This window comes from Halichoeres trimaculatus, unplaced genomic scaffold (assembly GCF_033239565.1).
Source record: "Halichoeres trimaculatus isolate MK-OKI-2021-1 unplaced genomic scaffold, fHalTri1.1 fHalTri1_scaffold_1, whole genome shotgun sequence".
In the NCBI taxonomy this organism is placed as follows: Eukaryota; Metazoa; Chordata; class Actinopteri; order Labriformes; family Labridae; genus Halichoeres; species Halichoeres trimaculatus.
In genome coordinates, this window is record NW_027437179.1 from 16,296,481 (window position 1) to 16,317,023 (window position 20,543).

The following is a 20,543-nucleotide window of genomic DNA, read 5'->3' on the forward strand; positions in this document are numbered from 1 at the left end:
TGTTTTTCAGCCACAAAGAAACTAAACAGTTATTCAAACAGGATAATGAATTAACACAATCTGGACATCTGTGAATATAATTCTGGGTATGCCGGGTATTGGACTTGAAGTGGGGATTTCCTTTCCTTTCAAAGAGTCTTGTTCCTCATGAATGTCTGATGGTTAACATTTGATGTTTTGTGTTCTGTGTCCTCAGCCGTGCACACTCCATTTGTAATGTGTGTACAAGCCTCAAAGACGACATCTCTTGTTTTTGCTATTTTTTCTAATATTGCTATTAATAATAATAATATCACAATTATCAAAATCACATTATGTTAACCTATAGCATTACAAAAATCTGTTAGTTATCTTTTTCTTGTTATTAACTTGTATCTTTTTGTTTGTTTCTTTATTTTAAATAATCTTTTTCATCATGTTTACATTAGTGCCACAAGTATCACTACAATCACCACTTCATAACCCTTTTGTCTGTCCATGTGACTGTCTTGTATTGTTGCACAATAGAAAAAAAAAAATCCTATACCAAAAATGAAAAAAAAAATAGACTGGATCTCTATACATGAGCACACAGCCCCCCAAAAAACAGCTTCTGAGAAGTATACCCAGCCAGTGTGACAGGCTGCTGTAATGTGAGCTACAGCTAAACCCTCTGTTCATGATTTAAGATGTCCGTACAACCGTAAAGATGAAGAACAGGCCAAGAGACGGGCTGTTTGTTGTCAGTTTGACTTTAGAGGCTTCCATGAACTTTCTGTGAGAAGTTCAGTGGGGGATACTGTTTGTTAAGAAACAACTGATTCAATCCTAGCAACCAACTTTTCAGCTAAATTAATCTAAATGTATCAAAGTCTTCTTGAGTGATAGCTATGACTCAGGCCCCGTTTAAACGACAACGTTTCATCTGAAAACGCTGAAACACAGTGAAAAAAATCTGCGTTTACACAGAAACATGTAAGCATGCCAGGCCTGTAGTCGGCGCTATAACTGTTTTGTCTAGAAGCTGCTTTTGGGAGATCTCCACCCAAGTAGAGTTGAGCCGATCATCTGATGTAATGGGGACAAGTGGCAACCTCCAGTCTAAGAATATGAGACGATGCAGAAGTGCCAAAATCTGCTGTTTCTTGAGTGTTCGCTTGAGGCTGGATCCAGAAGTACCGGAAGTCACATACACACCAAACCAAAAAAAGCCATTTTCAAAGCAGAAATTAACCTATTTACAGCCTGGTTCAAACAACGTCTCCTGTCTGAGTCGCTAATTTTACTACCGGCTCCCACTGTGCGGGGGGTGAATTTTTTTCTAACTCTGCCGTTCAGAGGATATTAAGATCGCGAGCTCCCCCAATAAGAGGCACAGCTGAGGGTCACGTGACCGACAGGTGCCCTATGGCTGTACGCGAAGCCCTTGCTGCTACCAATATGGCAGCTATAGCCAATGTGCCTCATTTTTTGTTTCAGAAACAGACGGGTGACGTCGGGGAGACTACATCCATGTTTTGTACAGTCTATGATTGGGGAATACTAAGTTAAAACGTGGAGTAACAGATGCACATTTTGTATGAAGACAGTCAGCAGATACAGCAAATTGAGCAGCACGAGCACAACACGGTAGTTTGAGACGATCGTAACAAATGTACTATTGTCCTGTTGTATGAGCTCGTGAGGAGCGGAGTGTGATGTCACCGTTTCCACTGAATACGCCGGCTTGTCGTTTACCAGCAACAGTGTCGGCAGCGTTTCAGAAAAATCCCACTCTGGAGGCCGTTTTCAAAAGTTTGTGTTTTAGGTCGGCGTTTCTGCGAGGCTGAAATGCCACAAAACTTTTGTGTTTCACCCTAATTCCGTTATCGTGGAAACGGCCGCTCAGTGCAAGTTAACACACTGCTAAGTGAAAGTAAAACTTCTCGATATACTTACTGATATTGCTTTCTGTAACTGAATCGTAAATGTAAAAACAGGACAGATGTAAAGACATGATTTGTTACCCTTAGCATGAGGCACACAATCTACCAAGATTTAGTCTGTTATTCATGCATGATAGTCATCCTTAAACTAAGTGGTTACGCTTCAACACACATTTCATGAGTTAATTTGTTTCCTGCTTTGATGTATGAGCTTAGAAAGACAAATAACACACAGTATTAAAAAACTAATCCCTAACCAAGATGTATGCAAATGTGCAACAGGAGAATTCACTACTAAAAGGGGATTCATTGTATGTTGACACTACACTGAAGTATTTGTTATCCAAGATTACTTGGTTCAAAGTTAAACACTGTTTGAAAAAATGCTTTTACAGTACACTTTCTGAGGACGTCAAAAGACTTTGGCTGCAGCATACGAACTATGAGGGTTTTATCTTAATTTTAATGTTTGATAACCAAAAGTAGATGATGATGCACAGAGTTGGTGAGAGTATGAGTGGTTGCCTTGCATGTTTAGAGGGGTATCAATTGATCCCTGGTCAACAGTGAAAACCACATCAGTCCACTTAGCTGTGTCATTCTGTAGACAGCCCCACCAGAGCCTTGCTGCTGAGCAGATAGCTATATAAATTGTCACTCATGACTTCCCATCAGGCACAGCTCTTCTCTTCAGCGTTCATATCCTCTGCAGTCAAAATGTTTGTCAGTTAAATAACAGACTTCAAAGGAGATTCCCTCAAAAGGACACTTAAAGAACTCCAGTTTTGCACTCCGGCTTTGTTGGTTGCTGCTGAAAATAAGAAGAAAAGGAAGAGCTGTTGAGCCAACCCACCTCTGCACTTCTCTGTTGATTATGTAACAACACCTTGATGACCTGTTTAGAAGATGTTTATTTATTCCTCAGAGTACACCTGAAAGCTGCTCACATCCCTTATAGCTGAGGCCAGAAGATAGGAATGAAGAGACATGGTTAAAAACTGTCTCTCCAGCAGTGGCAACCAAAAGCTGAGGCAGAGTGATGATGCTCTTTTAAGAAATCCGTTTTCATTGCAGGTGTGACTTGAACAAAAAGCCGAGAGCTTCAGTGTTACAGACTGTAATGTCCTTAGAGAGGGAGTCAGGAAAGACAGTCTTTAGCTCTGTTTGCACAAAGCGGTCCAGTTTGGATCAGTACAGTTTGGTGCGGGTTGGATCGAATAAGGCCCCGTTTACATGACGCCAAAAACGGTCAATTCCGTAAACATTTTGTTGCGTTTTGGCCTTCCGTTTAGATGAGACCACATTGCGTTTTCAGTGAAAACGCAATCTTTTGAAAACGCTCCCCAGAGTGGAAAGATCTGAATCCGCTCCTCTATCCAGCTTCGTGTAAACACAGAGCGGAGCGTTTCAGGATGAAACGCTGACGTCGACGCATGCACACTCGCAGTTTCAGGTGAAGGCTGCGCGCTCAGCCACATTTCCAGTTGAGCCATTCCTGTCCAGTAGGAGGCGTTAATGCGCGTCATGGTTGGATTGCGACCGTCTCACACAACAAAACGGCAGAAAAAAAAAGAACAGAAGCAGTGACTTGTCCTCCTGGAGTCGTATGAACGCGGATCGTTTTCACGCTGTCCTCATGTAAACGCGGGTGGCTTTTGGAAACGCGAAGGAAGAATCGTTGCGGGAGTCTCCGTATAAACGGGGCCTGAGTCTGAGCCTGTTTGTGTTTCCACAGCCAACTGTGCCTCTCTTGTTAGGTGGCGTGTAAGCCGGACACCGATAGCTGCGTCGGCGGCGTAATAGCATAAAGCCATAATAGTGCGAAAAAGCGTACTCTTCTGATAAATCCAACAAAAAAAAAAAACATGGCACGGTAAACAAAAAGCAACAATAAAAGAAATCCACCAATTCACCTCTTAAGTAATTTCAATGTGGCCTTTGATACGAGGCACAATCAAGCTTTGTTTAAGAGAAGGCTGTGTAATACAGTACAGCTGCTGTAGGCACCGTGAGTGACGATTTTTTGACCAGTCAACAGACTGCACTGTTGTAGCTCCACCTTCTGGGGTTGGATTGGGAATCCCAAAAAAGTGGGAAGGCTCGTCTCGGTTATTTGGGGATCTGTCCCAGCATTAGTCAGTGGAAATGCCACATAATGTGTGTCGTACCGAAATGACACGAGACTGGAAATGTGGCGTTACAGCGCATGTGAGAATGTTCCTGAAAATTGATGTGAAGATAAAACCATTTCAGTACATGTTAATCTACGAACTGGTGTCGTATTAAAATGAAATAAACAGAAGTGCTTCACTGAGATGTGGTCAAATTTTATTCTATCAACAAATACAAATATAAACCATTACTGCTGACAGTGTTTTTTTTTTTTTAGTTGTAGGATACAAGATTCAATCCTCAAAAGGTTTCTTTCTTAAAGATTTCTTTAGAATAACAAGGGTAATTCTATAGTTAGGCCAATATAATATTTGATGATTGATGCAATAGAAATACATTAAGTATTTTTTTTCTCCTGCTGGCACATCCAGAGGGTCTGAAAAATGTGAATTTTCACTGCTTAAAGCTCCACCCTGTAACAAATAACCAGTTATATTTTTTATTCTTTAAGATTTTAGCCAAAACAATGAAACTATTGAAAACATGGCTGTTGTTGCTTCATTTCACTGGAAGCTAAATCTCATTTTGCTGAGCAGACATTTATCATTTGGACATGTTGGGGATTCCCCTTCAGTGTTAGAGCGAAGAAAAGTAAACATTTGTCACGGTGTTGAATGAACTCTTGTTGTTGACGATTAGAGCACACTTTTTTGCCAACATCACACATGATTTTAATAAAATATGGACAAGTGCAACTCAACTGGAGTCAGATGGCTTTGTGGCAAGAGGGAGAGAGAGGAGCAACACAATGAGTCTCTGGGATGAGGATGAGGAGGATATGCGTGAGTGGAAGATCGGGGTTCAAAATGTAAAGCTGGAGGTTGTCCTGAAAAACCCTGATAGTAACAAATGAGGAGCAGAAATTCAAAGCCTGGAAACTGAACTGAAACTATAAGGTGGCGCCAATCTGTTAGTTCGTCGTGTGTCAGATGTTTTTTTTTCCTTCAGTTTACTGTGTGAAGGTCATTCAAACTATACAGTATCTGAGTGGTGCACTGACAGAAAACAAAAGCGTTTTTGTTTGATTGCTGCTCTACCTAATTTGCCCCCTGAGATGAGTCGTTCAAATGAAAAGCCTGCATAAGCATCACTGATTTAGAGGGAAAATAGCACAAGGAGCACTTCACAGTGGAATAAAGCACACCTTTGAAAATCACAGGAGTGACGCAAATGTGATGGAAGAGGACGAAGAGGAGGAACTGGGAAAGCAGACAGACGGATAGACACACGCACTCACTCAGATAGGCATGCAGGACTTCATGCACCATTTCTAAAAGCATCAGGAGACGCCAAAATCTCCCAGAGATCCAACATTAAGGTTTGAATGGGTTGACTGATCCTGGACCACGTTCAGAGCATGAAATAGTGTGTTATGCCTGAAATACACCAGATACATTTGCGGTTGTGCTGCGTCTTGACTGCGTTTTTCAACATACACCGGCTGCCTGTTCAGTCCGACAAGCTGCGTGACTGACAGACAGCTGGAGTCACGAGACCAAGGAGTTCACGCAATCCCCTCTCATTTGATAAGTCTCTCCTCATTCATGTTGGGCTTTCAAACCTCAAACCTGTTGACTCCTGGTCTGGCTCCAAACATGTCTATTTACCATTGTATTCAAGCTAAATAAGAACTGGATTTGACACGGTCTGTTTTATTTTGAAAATCACTGGGTGTTTTCAGGCAGTTTCCTGTCACGACTTCCTGTCCTGCTCAATCTATGCTGAATTTATGCGTCACAGCTCTACCTCCGTCAAAAATAGGATGGCTGCGTCTTACCTGCAACATGACAGACCAGCCACACAGACATACTGCAACAGAGCGGATCCAATGTGAGCTGACACATTAAATTTCTAATGAAACCTATTTGATCCGTTTGCCGATACAGAATAGAGATGCACTGCAGACACATCTGGTGTATTTTAGCCACTAAAAGTATGACACATTATAAAGTTTCCAAATATTATATCAAATGTTTTGCTATAGTGTGACTCCTGGGATTAGTATGAACTAGAGCCCGACCGATTAATCGGGCCGATTATGCCTGTCACCGATTAATCAACATCGGCCAAAGTGTAGCCGATTATACTTTTTTTTTTTTGAAAGATAAACAGAGATAAATGGTACTGTTATTTCACACGTCCACCATAATGTAAGACTATAATACGGTGATTTAACGTTGTGTAGGTTGCTCATTGTGTGTTTACAGTTTCACTTTTTTTTCTAGTTACTGTGTTTAAAGTTTGACTTCTTTATTTATTATTGTGTTTACAGCTTGTTCTTATTTATGAATGAATGAATGAATGAAAGTTTATTTTGAAAATGTAGAAGAATAACGTTACAGACACAGCCAACAAAAGAAAGAAGAAAAAAAAAAAAAAAAAAAAAAAAAAATATATATATATATATATATATATATATATATATATATATATATATATATATATATATATATATATATATATATATATATACAAATAATAATAATAGTATTTTTAATTTTTTAAAAATAATTTTAATAATCAATAATTATTAAAATAATAATTTTAATTTTAAATCCCTAATTTATCATTGGTTAACACTACAGTGCTTATGTTGACAGTTTCATATTTAAAGTCACTTGTTTTAATTTAATAGTATTCTGTCTCTGTCTTGAATCATATGGGTATTATAATAATTTGTATTCATATACAGTATATATCCTATGTATATCAATGGATTTATTATATATATCAGTAGGGATGCACGATATTGGATTTTTGCCGATATCCGATATGCTGATATATCGCAACCCCTTTTGGCCGACACCGATACCAATAATCACAAGTTGGTTTGTTTTTTTCACTGTAAAGAAAGCTAAGTCTATCCTGTACTGGAATTTATATGTTACTCTAATTGTGACGGTCTTATTTGTTTGAGAAACACACATAAAACAAGACAAAAAAACATTTGATTTTACCATAAATAAGAAATGTATTATTTTTTCAAACTCAAGACATTCAGTATTGAAATACAGAAAAATAATTTCTTTAGATCAAATGAACTTTAAATGTACAATGCATTTTTAAACATAACCAAGTTGCATTTGATTATTTTTGAGCTACTGTAACAACCTGGTGACAGACACAGAGCTCTGCAGTGCAAATAAATTAAGTGCTACATTTTATTTAAGGAGCTTATTTTTCAGATGGAAAATAAAAATGATCCTAACTGAATAGCACCTTATCGGCAGAAATTTTCATATCTGCCGATACCGATAAACGTGTTTTTAAGCTTTTATCAGCTGATACCGATATTGTACCAATAATATCGTGCATCCCTATATATCAGTCGATATATTGGATATCGGCTTTTTTTGCCCCCAGTATCGGTATCTGCATCGGCCCCAAAAATCCCATATTGGTCGGGCTCTACTATGAACTAATATTCATAAGTACGACACTGTTTGGTAGAGGTGTGAAAAAATATTAATATGGCAATACACTGTGATACTTTGACCTGTAAAAAACATTAATATTTCAACTCTTAAAAACATTTATGTTGAAATAAAAATTCATATTTCAGGTGAGTTGGAAGAACAATTCATCTTCAACACCTCCACGGTGGTAGATGGCGCTGAAGAGCTACTCTGCTGTATGTTGCCCCTAGACTGTTAAATAAATAAAATCTCAAAGTTTATTTAAAATATTTTATTCCTAAACTTGATTATGTGGGTTTTGGTGCCGTAAACATCAATGTTTTCTCTTTATTCTTGGGTCAGTTAGTTTTAAATCATTTTAAGTTTTAAGTTTAATTTTCATTAGTGACAAGTGACATATACCAGTTTCACTAACTATCCACATCTTTCAACCAATAATTTCTTTGCAACAGTAGTTTGGTATCATAGTAGTTTAAGTAACAAACTTCACACGTTTTATGTTTTCGAGTCAGGTGAATGGATGAAACACTACATCTGACTTTCATTATTTCAAACACAATTAAATAGAAAAGTTGTATAAATCAAATAGTTAGCAGTGCAGAATATCACAATATTGTGATATCATCAAATCGTGATGCATATCGTATTGTGAAATTAATGCCAATACTCACCGCTACTATTTAGCTCATATATGACTCTTGAAAAACCACAGAAAAAATATCACATGAACACAGGTAATGTGTGTTTGGTATTGTGTGTTTAAGGTTTACTCATTGTCCCAGTTTTTAATTTCTGAATCTTGAAGAGTGCATGATGCTCAGAGATAAACGTGGTGAGGAGAAGGTTGTTCAAAGCTGAGAAAAACAGCCTTTTAGGATTGTTTCTTCTTACAGAAACATCATCCCCCACCCGCGCCCAGCGCACGCAGCACGCTCAGCTCAGACAGCCTGTGTGAGCATCTCCCCATTTTTCTCCCACAAACTGCAATGTGTAGAGAAAACAGGGAAATAAATGAAGGTGGAAACAAAGGGATGGCAGATTCCACAGTGTGAATGTGAGTGTGTGTGTGAGTGTGTGTGTGTGTGTGTGTGTGTGTGTGTGTGTGTGTGTGTGTGTGTGTGTGTCACGCATGCATCTCCTGCAACTATCCATCATTAATATGGACAAAGAACAGAGAGGAACAGGAAAGGAGCGACGCAGGCACAGATTCAACCAATAAAGTGGAGGCATGGCAGCGCTGACTCGCTCCATCATTTCATTTTCTATAAGCTGGAGCTGTTTGCGTTGGTGAAGAGTTGATCAAAGGGAGCACACGACGGCGTCCAAAGGAGACCACAGCAACCAAACAAAATGCAGGCGGCTGTGATCACACAAGGCTAATATTATGGAAATGTGTTCATTAATCAATGGCTAACCAGCCTTTTATCTGGAGAGCCAGAGCCCCGCGGCCTGATCAGCCTCAACGCTGCCCGTCCTGATAACACACACATATCTTCACAAGCGACCAAGGAAGATGCACTGAGAGAGAAATCATATCCAGCTACATGCAACTGAGTGACAAGATGTGTCAACCAAAGTGATTACTTTTAGCAATTTTCAAAGTTAAGCCCATTTGACTGAGTCCGCTTTTACCTATTTATGAGGAACAGAGTGTTTGTGTGCACGCTTTCACTGTGCCACTCAGTAAAAAGACTGTTTCTCATTTTCAAACCACTGCACAGCCCTGACGGTTTTCTCTCTTCCCTCCCTCCCTCTCTCTCTCTCGCTCTTGTGTCTTTCTCCCCTCCCTCTCTGTGCTGGCGCTCCCTTCCCCCCTCTCCCCACCATCCCTGTTGGATTGGTGGAGTAAACACAGGAAGAGAGCGGGCTCTGTTCCACCACGCCAGAGCTGGGGCTGGGCGTTCCTGCAGAGCTCCTACGCCGGGGTCAAAAGTTTACCGTGGTTTTCATTTCACCTTTCCTCAGCCAATCACAGCGCCACATTGCAGCGCCTGAACTCTGACCCCTGCAAAGAATTCCGCTCAAAAGATGGTCTGACGCCAGTTTCACAACTGCACCCCCTCCCTTCTCCCGTTTTTCCCTTACTACTCCTTTTCCTTTCTTTCATCTGGCCAGTTTCATGTGTTGACAGAGCCTAGGTGAAAAAGATTCCAGAAATGAGGTACGCAGGGAAACGGAGAGCAGAAGCAGAGCTGCAGGTTTAAAATCTCACAGAAATACTGCATCAGAAACCTCTGCCTCCTTTTCATCCATCAGGATTGCAACCAGAATTCAAGCAAAACAGAGGAAGATAAGCAGATACTATCAAGCAAGAAAACTACCAACATGTGAAATACACAAACCATGGTTGACTTAATGTATGAACCTGTCTAACTCAGCTGTTTTCTCTATAATGTTTTCCCCAACAACAGAGGAATTAAGAAAAGATAAAACATCAAACTTGAAAACCTGACAGGTTTTTCTTCTCTTCTCTCTCATCTGTCTTACTTTTCTTTATCAACAACCTCTAACAGCCTGCCACAAATTACAGCCAGCACATGTTGCTGAGTTCCAGGTTAACACTATTAAAAGTGTGTTTAAATGACTTATGAGGACAGGCGGGATACAGGGGTCAAAAGGACCAAGTGCTGAAAGACGGACAGAGAAGACAGGAGGAGAGGAAACGAGGAGCTCTGCTCTGCTTGGATCAGACTCAGGAATCTGTTGAGGAGTCACAGAATCAATTCGAGGGTTTTTGATCTTACTGGACACATACACAAGTGTTGACACACACACACACACACCGCACACACACACACACACACCGCACACACACTCGCTCTGTCTGTCTGCCTTGCATGCTGAGCCATAATCCAACCGTGGGTTTGTTTTTGTCTTGGTGACACTGCACTCTGTTCCCCATCTGCTGAGTGATTAAGCTTGTACTGCTAATCAAGTGGCTCACACTGTAAGAGACCAGGCAAATACAACACACACACACACACACACACACACACACACACACACACACACACACACACACACACACACACACACACACACGCAGGTCCAGCTGACACATGTCGGCCTCTGCACTAAACCGTCTCTTAAAACACAGGACAAACTCTCTAGTCTCTCCTGGGTTCATGGGAGGGAAAGTGAACAACCCAAAGTTCACCCACATATTATTACAACAGGGAAATTCCTCTAAAGTGGACTTTACTCTAAGATTTTAAACAGTTGTGATAAAAACTTTTTCCTAACTACTGTTTGAATCAAACCTTCAGTGTGCACCACTTCATTCTTCCTGACTGCCTGAGACTGTTCTCAACACCAGACGTCAATTTTGTGCATGTGCTCATTGTGATAAGAGAGGGAAACCCTGAAATTAAAGAAGCAAAAGGTTTACTGCTTGTAGAGCTGTATGGATGTTGTCTATAAAAAGTAAACTATCTCTGTCAAGAAGAGGCTCTAAGTCTTCTAAAAGTCAGGCCCTGTTTACATGACAACATTTCACACCAAAATGCAAAAAAAATGTTGTGAGAAAAATATTGCATTCTTAAGTTTCAGTTTCAGGTTAGATAAAACACTGTTTCTGTGTAAACAAGAAGCCGAAACACAATGATAACTAGGGATGCACGATATTGGATTTTTGCCGATAGCCGATATGCCGATATATCGAAACCCCTTTTGGCCGATACCGATACCGATAATCACAAGTTTGTTTGTTTTTTTCACTGTAAAGAAAGCTAAGTCTATCCTGAACTGGAATTTGTATGCTACTCTTATTGTGACGGTCTTATTTGTTTAAGAAACACACATAAAACAAGACAAAAAAACATTTGATTTTACCATAAATAAGAAATGTATTATTTTTTCAAACTCAAGACATTCAGTATTGAAATACAGAAAAATAATTTCTTTAGATCACATGAACTTTAAATGTACAATGCATTTTTAAACATAACCAAGTTGGTTTTGATTATTTTAGAGCTACTGTAACAACCTGGTGACAGACACAGAGCTCTGCAGTGCAAATAAATGAAGTGCTACATTTTATTTAAGGAGCTTATTTTTCAGATGGAAAATTATAATAATCCTAACTGAATAGCACCTTATCGGCTGTGAGTATCGGCAGAAATTTTCATATCTGCCGATACCGATAAACGTGGTTTCTTTAGCTTTTATCTGCTGATACCGATATTGTGCCGATAATATCGTGCATCCCTATTGTTTATCAAAACTAGTCTCTAGCACATGGTCAGAAGTATTTAGCTGGTCAGATCCAGATATGTCCGACTTTTGGGACAAAGAAAAATCACCTTGGAGGTAAAAAACACGACATAACACATCCTTTCTATAAAGACACCAATAGAAAGGAGAAGGCATGGACTGAAGGTGCTTAAGTTTTTTTGGAGGACCAGATTGGTTTAACATGCTAATTAATCACCATGCAAGTACGTTGTCATGGGTAGGTGTCCTGCAGGAACATGTGATTCTACTGTGATCTTGGGTATCCAGCTGCTTTGGACGCTGCGCTGCGCTCCAGAGACGCATCCAGTATGAATTGGTGGTGCCAAAAACCAGGCGCTGCGCACTGCTCATGCTTCATGTGTGAATTATCCCTTAGTCAGTTGTGCCATCACATCAGGCTGTAAACTCCAAACTCCTCTTCTTTGAGTGACCATGTAGTGTCAGTCAGCTCATTGCTTTTATCAATTCATTCAGCAAAGTTTTATCTTTCTAGCTACTGCGGGTTAAAGAGAAACAAAACAAACTTTAAACTGATTTACTGAAACACACGGTTTTAGAATTTGCTGAAAAAAATTCCTGTGCTTACTTTCAGTTGTATCAGCATAAGTAACAGAATAAGGCAAACTTAACTTTTAGTACGTTTATCTCTGCTCAGTGCAGGTTCTACACTCTACCATTGTGCAACCTTAAAAGAGATTATAGCATGAGTCTGATGTTAAAATTTAAAACTAGTGAACAAAGTGGTGGATTGTTTATTTCCCAGTGTTCGGACAGTCAGGATATTTACATGCACACAGTGGTCCAACTACAGTCATAGATCAATCATAAAACCACAGTGGAGGGTCTAGTCTAGTCTGGGTATATCTGCAGGAATGAGAATTAGACTACTGGCTGAAGCTTCTCACTCCGTCTCAATAGGTGGCGCTGTGTCATTTTTTGATATGTGAAGTACGTGCGTATCAAACTAGTTTGGTTCACCTGAAGGGGAAGCAACAATTTAATGACAATGGCAGAGATGGCTGCAGATGTAGCTCCACATGTTTCTCACATACTATGGGTGTTAATTACATTACATGGTGTTTGTTGTTTAGAGCCCAGCGACCCTTTTTATCATGGTCATCTAGCTTCAGGTTGAAGGGTACCGAGACATGCTAAGTCCTGCCAATAGCAACTGCATAATCTAAGTGTGTCAATCGAGCTATGCTCAGTTTTTGTTAACTGCTGTATTTCATAAAATTAAACCTTCTGAGTATGAAATCTTCTATTTACAGTTTCAACTTGAAGAACTGAATGATGGGTTAGACTATGGACCCTTGAGCAAGACACTGAACCCCAAAGTTATGGGCTGTGTGTGAATGGGATTAGTCAATACTGATCGGTGCTACAAAGGAGACACAGCTATGATCCACGTGGACCACAGCAGAACTTTTGGCTGATAAGTTTGTCAGAAGAAAACAGCACAAAAAAGAAATAGAACTATTTTAAAAGTTAATACATTTAAACCTTCTTGAAATAAACTTTATAGTTGTGCAACATCAGCAGTAGTAGGACCACAGAGGTCACAATATTCTATCTAAATGAGCCGCCATTCAACCACGGAGAGGCACTTTAACCTGTTGCCTGTCTGTCTGTCTGTTGTTCTCTCTATGCTGAGCTCAAACGCTCTTTACTGCTCTCCTTGTTACGCTCAGACTAAACCTGTTGCACTGGCGCTCTTTAGCATGGTGTTTCCAGTTTGTGTTGGGCTTAACTATACATTCTGAAGTGCAAAAAGCCACTGTGTGTTACCAGTTGGTAAAACAAATGCTACTTTAATAGCAATAAGTTGGCTTTTCAAAGTTGCTATTTCATATTCTTTCTTCTATCCATCCACTGTTTTGCTGTGGTTGCTAAGCTAACACTGTCAGCTGAAACTAGCTTTGCTACAATCTGAAGGGGTTTTCCAAAAACGAAGTAGTTTGAATTTTTTCTGGGTCATGGTGGCTGTTCTACACAAACAGATTAGCAAGATACATGACAGCCAGGGAGAGACACATATGTGCTGTTTTATTTACATCATGGTGCTGTCAATGAAGATGCCTAACTTCTTTATGGCAGCCAGTATTGTGACTGATAACCCCTGGGATCTGTTTTCAGACTCATCGGACAGGTAGAGCATGACAGGCGATTAATTAAAAAATAATCAAAACCAACAATCAGAGCTTTTGATTGTCATAAAACTGCTGTGCCAATATTCTCCCTTGTTATACTCTCCCTAAATTCAACTTTGTTTCACACAAAGCATTTCTATTCTTAGCTGATGTGTATTTCAATTTCACAGCTTCAATATATAACCCTTGTTTGTTCATAATTAAATATAAATATATGATAAATTAAAATATAAATATAAAAAATTAAATTAAAATATAAATAAAGGATAAATTGAGCTGAGAGTGGGATAATTGTGTATTAACCGAAATTGAGGAAGGAGCTTTAATTGATTGCGATTTCAATTTTTGCCATAAACGCCCAGCCTTCAAGGACAAGTGGCCCCTCGTGGCAGGCGCATGGATGCCAAGCAATAGGCCTTATGCACAAGCGAGCATGACGTATATCCAATTAAAAATCCAATGGCATGTAAACTTGCAGTTACCGTAGAGCCCTGTGCTACCGAATGATTTGTTTTTGTCGAATCATTCAAAACGGTGCATTATCGTCTTGCTGTTTGGTTTATATTGATAGTTGAGCTCATGTTTTTAATTGTGGCCTGATTTTTAAGTTTTATCCATTTATGCTAAACGCTAGCATTTTAATGGAATTCTTGATGCACTTTAGCATCAAGCTAGCGCCAAGTGTCTTTATTGTTTTTGGTAGACTGAGCTATATAACATGTTGAATGGATTGAAAATGGCTCTCATGCAAGACCATTACACTTGTTTGTGTGTTCAGATATGAAAGTTGATATTTTGCTGAAAAAAACATCACTTTCAACTGCTTCTTTTGGTAACCGAAAATTGCCCGTGCCGCCACACACCAATGGGGAAGCGATCTGTGCATAGAGCTTATATGCAACAACATATGGAGTGGCAAGCAATAGGCCACTTTTTGATGATGGCGCTGCTGAAATGAGTGGTCCTAGATGAAGGGGCTTTACTCTATGTATCCTAGCCATACAATCAGATAGTATCACTTGTTTGTGGGACAGTGGAGCATTATGCAACAAATCAAACCAAAACACAAGGCCCTCTGAAATAAAAATGACAAACCTTTGTTAGTGCTTTTTGGTAACGAACCTCTACACTAGTGCAAACCTTGTAGAGAGAAGGCTGGTTTTGGCTGGCAGTTCTCAGAACAACATAAGCCCCAGCAACCTTTTGATTGGAGAGTTTCCTTAACGACGAGCCACATACACAGCAGTGATGTCAGCAGGCACAGTGAGGAGCAGGAATAGTGAAGGAAACATTTTCCACCTCATAGGAGGAGGAGGAGAGGGGTCCAATTAAGAAATGAGCGATGGTGAAAAAAAGAGATGGCTATAAATTATCTGGCACATGCCTTGCCAGTGCTGACATGCTGTAGTAAGTCTGGAGCCTTTGAATGATGGTTTGGTACTCTCTCATTCACAACTTCACTTTTCTTTCAACTCAAGGATGCAATAAAGTACAAACTTCACAAATGGAAAATCTTAGCGCTGTCTAGCACTGCGCTGTAAACTTTTCTGAAGTTCTTTTGAGTAAAGGAGCTTAGAAAATGCAGGTGGGCTTTTAAAGAGAGAATATGTCCTTGTGACATCCTTGATCATATCCCCTCTCTTGACGTAAAACTACAGCTTGACCCCACCAGCCACAGCTGCCTCTCGAACCGGGCAGACAGCAGAAACCCCGCCCCACAGCCAAAAAAGTCCAACATCAAACTGTTTGATCTTGGAGATGTGGAGAGAAAAGAAGGAAAAATAGTAAACAAAGAAAAAAACACAAAACCAGCCTTTTCACACCACATAGTTGAAGGAGAACTTATCAAAGGCAGAAAACAGAAAAGAGAATCTGGACCCTTTGCAGTGGTTGCAACCTGGCTCCTTGTTGTTTATCATCCATACTTCTCTTTGATGACAGATATCTTCATACAGGATGGTATATGTTAATAGAAAGAGAGTAAACATGAGAGAGGAAAATCTGAGACGGAGTGTTTTCGTGCAGAAGTTGAAAAGTTCATCTGTGACAGCGCGTCTTTCTCTTCTCCTCTTTACCAGCCTCTCTTTCTTCATCTCTTTACGTTGTATAACAGACACAGAGAGCATCTGGTAGCAGTTATCTCACAAACCAAACTTTTTTTCACCCTTGCTGTCTCTCCCCCACAGCATTTTTTTTTATAAAAGGGGGCCCTAAACAAAACACAAACAAGGTCTTGCTAAGATTTTACAATGTAACAAAACTGGGCCAAGGAGCTACCCTCCCACTGGCTTGTTCAGGTGAACCCGTTTTACGAGCATTCTTCAGCTGGGGGAGCGAAAGTTAAAGGGGGAGTTGAAGTTAAAGAGGAAGGGCAAGGGGGTGGGGGACAAAGCTCTTGGCACCCCCTTCCCTAATAAACTCTTGCCTTCGTCCAATCAATGAGGACTACAGAGAGAGAACTGTTCCAAATCCTTGCTGGTTATAAACTGGAATTGGGTGCAATGATTGCTTCAGGCTGCCGGTTTGGCTTGTAGAAGTGTGTATGGCTCACATATGGCTCAGCTAAGTCTAACACTTGGGTATTACCTCAGAGTTGAAGAAGAGGGGACTGAGGGGATGAATGGGATGTGACTTCAAATAGAGTGGACGTGCAAACTGCAGCGCTTGACTTGGGGCTCAGCAGTCCGGCTTCCTCTGGGTGGTGAATAAAAATCTGGCTTCAGCAGCCTTTGTCTCACATTCTCACTCTCACTTGTTTGGGCGAAGTAGCTGTAAATATTTTAGCAGTGGAAACACGATTGTCTCGTTGAGCAGTTTTCTATATTTAGCTGCGCCGAGGTAGGCACACAAAGCAAACCTACCTGTTGAGTTGGACCACAAACAGCACACCAGTGTGTGTGTGTGTGTCGTATGAGCACCTAAAGACACAAATACAGATCCCCGTCTCTGCGTGAGTGACCTTGAGATGTGAGAACTTAACAGGATGTTTTACACAGTTTGAGCTGACCACAGGAAACTTTTGTGTTCTTAAACCGTGGTTGTAAAAAAACTCCAATGAAAAGACAGAGTCAAGTCTACGTAGGTCTAAGCACAGCGTCACAGAATCCTTTCAAGGTGCGGAAAACCTTACTCGACTTGGCAACAGGCCAAGGCACATCCAATTTACATTAGTTTAAAAAATCTTCTTGATAAGGTTCAGGAGATGTACTTTTTCTCAAAAAACAGCTGGGTGAAAGCTCCAAAAGCAGCATCAGCTGGCTTTGTCTCAACTGATACTCCTCACACTGCTGCCTGAGTTAAAGCATGAAGACCAAGGAGTCATGTTTCAATTAGGGGAAACAATAAGGCTTTCCTTTCAGCATTGTATGTCAACAAGAGTCCTCTTAGAGCCACTGCTCACCCACATAGCTATTAATCTTAAATTGAACCCAGACCACATGAGCAATTGGCAGTAACTTGAAATGAAACTTGTTACAGCCATCTCTCAGTTTCTCTTGAGGCGAGCAGTCTGACAAAACACTTAAGGAATGTCATCTATTCAGATATCAGCGATGCAAAAATGTGGCTTGACAAAGACAGATTAGAGACAGTTATCAAAAGAGCCTCTGCCGCTCTGCACCAGCTAAAGTTCCTCACTCATTTTTACTGCTGTCCTCTGGTACCAGAGAGTTTTTAAAAGCCAGTCCAACAGTGACAATAAATTACATAATGAGAGATCATGACAAAAAAAGTACACAATTTTCTACTCATACCACAGACCAAGACCGAGGACTATATGTTCTCTTCACTTCAAGGAGTTTATCAAGTATACAATCATTTTCTCAAAGAAAATGTTTCTAGTATCAGCAGCTATTATTCTACAGCAGGAATAAGGTTTATGAGTATAACCCAACAGCCGGTTATGTCACTAAATGTACAACTGTGACATCAATCAGGGGCTCTGATGTAACCACACAGTTGCGCACAGAGACTTTTCCCAGTCCCATGAGAAAAAGTGATAAGTTAATGAATTATTGAGAGCACAGGGGCCAGCAGACAAAGAGCCAAAGCCATGCATCCCAGTCACTCTTCACCCCATCTGCAGTCAAAGAATCCCCCCAAAGATTGATTCATTGTTAACGCAGCCTGACACCCTATGTGAGAGAGAAAGAAAGAGGTAGATAAAGGGAAAGAGAATGGGGGACAGGGGGCTCCATTTGCCAAGAATATGAGCAGGAGTGCTTCTCTGGAAGTTCCCACAGTGGTCATACTATCACTTACAAAAATGCCACATACGAGGGCTTGAGTAATTGCATTCCATTGGACTCAAAATCAAGTCAGAGTTAGCTCATCATCAGAAAGCTGCGAAATGCAAAAGGGACTCACTTTCCATGTTTAAATGCAACTGCCTGTTAGATGAATTGCCTTTTTTAAGTGATAGCAGCTTAATTATTCCTGACTCTTAGCAGCAATATTATAATATATAACTGAATAACAGACACTCTCACATGGAAATGAGCGTCTCACTGTAAATACCTGCAAGTATTGGCAGGGATGGCCCCAGGCGTAGAGAGGGACAGCACACCTAGACTTTAGTCGTTTGAGAGGAATGACGAACTTGCATTCTTGTCTTCCTTCACATGAGCGTGTTCACCAAGCGTACCCTCTCAGCAACTCACAGCCTGAGAGCAAAACATACACCTTGTCCAGTCCAGAGAGAGCCAGCCTGGTCTCTACCTGAACCCAGACAAGTTTTATCACCCCTGCACTGAAACACATCCATCTCCCTCTGCCTGCCTCATGATTTATCAGCTATGAAAGCCAACATTAATCATACAGTGATGGGACATTTTACCTACCACAACAATCACGGATGGGTGCATGATCTCGCTACAGTGATGCAAATAGAGAACAGATGCTGTTGATTCTGCAGAGCGGTCAAATCAAGTTTTGTATTTAGCATGGGGGGACAGAGATGTCCACATGGCTCTCAGACAGTTTACATCATGAATCAATTCACCGCCAAGAGTACGACTTCTCTGTATTTTTAGTTGGTATAATGAGTTTTTCGACATGTATTAGAAGTTGCTGCGATTCGTGAAGCAAATTAAGGACGAGAAAATAACTTATCGCAGGGTTTCAATAAGTCTAACATAAAGTACGTGAAAGGTAGAGGCTAGAAACTAGAAGAACTGAGCACCCATCGCTTCTGTTTTGATTTTCTACCCCGGGACAAACACTGACTGCAGTGGGACTAACGTGAGAGTGAATACAGACATTTCATTTTTCTCCAACAGCAAGAAAACCAGACAATCTGGTAAAAACAATACAGTGTCTAAAGCTACCCAATTGTGCTGTGGACAATTATCACAGCCTAGTGGCGCTTTAAAGTTAAAGTTAAGATCTGAACACATGAACGAGTTCTCTGGTAGGCAGTGCTGGGTTTGTGCTGTGCTGCTGGACCCCAGTGAATCACAGAGCCTGTATCTCGTAAACTTTGCAGCTATTGGATAATAGAAACACCAACAAACATCGTAACCGATGTAAACTGCACATATTCAAGCAAGGCTCTGCGTTATTATTACATCGTTTGCAATTTGGGGGTCGCTAAAATGATGAAAACATCGTATGACAAGTAGACAGTGGTAATGTGGTTCATTGTATCACGGTCGTCTAAAACCACAGCCTGCTCGGAAGCGGAGCAACACCAACTGCTGCTGTGACGAATATGAGCATTGAAAATAAAATAAGTAAAAGCTAAAAACTTGCGTGTAACCCGGCTTCAAACCAAGTGTAGAAAACTCACCGGCTTCGTCGCTTTCATTGAGTAGAGCAGTTTCTTTTACGCCTCTACAAACTCTCCGCCATCTTCGTCAGGACCGTGTTTGTTTAAATGCGAAACACTCCCAGAACGGAGGGAGCCAGCTTGTAGAGCAGCGCATTGACTTCTGGGTAATGTAGTTGCTTTGGTTTTCCAGCCGCATAAAACTGTTTGATACGCTCCACGAATGAACTACACGTACACCAATACCCATAGGTGATATGAACAGCAGTCATTGATATTATTAGGGTAGAGATTTAAAAATGTATTTATAGACTGGCAGATAATAAGCTTTAAGAAGAAGACTTACCATACCCATAGAGTTATATATAAATAGGTCAGTGCATAAACATATGATGAATTTTAAAAAAAAGAATAAAAATGGTTGATAAAAGATATGACACCCATATGAGAGGGCATAAGAATCACATAGGAAGAAAATGTATCTACTTTTGGAAGAGTGATTTATGTTAAGTCACCATGAAAATACTGACGTGCTTTACTAAAGTTACCTGAGATATTTGCAATAGAAGACATGTTTAAATCCTTTGTGAAATGGCTTAAACTAAACGATGAAATTAATAGTTATTTTTTAATCCTGGTGATCAATATTCAAACTCCTAAATATGGCAATTTGTAAATCAGACTAGAAATGGAGGCCAACTGTGTTCAGCCTTATATGTCAAAGATGTTTGCAGTGTCTGTTATGTCATGCTCAAATATTTCAGTACCTGAGTCACAGGGAATGTGCAGAAAACTGTATAACACTGTCCATGGTGAGACCTTATATATGAACACTTTTGACTTGGGAGGTAAGGTGAAACTTGCAGCAAGAGCAGCAGGGTTGGGTATGAGAGATCAAGAGAGG

General features: G+C 40.3%; 1 protein-coding gene across 2 annotated transcripts in view; it reads right to left on the reverse strand.

Moving 5' to 3' along the window:
• The window catches only part of LOC141790267 (nuclear receptor coactivator 3-like), a 39,380-nt gene extending 19,594 nt beyond the window's left edge, over positions 1-19,786 (reverse strand). The window contains exon 1 of one of the 2 annotated variants that reach the window (XM_074670023.1): positions 19,661-19,786. The gene's annotated coding sequence lies outside the window, so the exon portion shown is untranslated. The remainder of the gene's footprint in view (positions 1-19,660) is intronic. The other variant, XM_074670032.1, reaches the window with a different exon arrangement.
• Between the last annotated feature and the right edge of the window lie 757 nt (positions 19,787-20,543).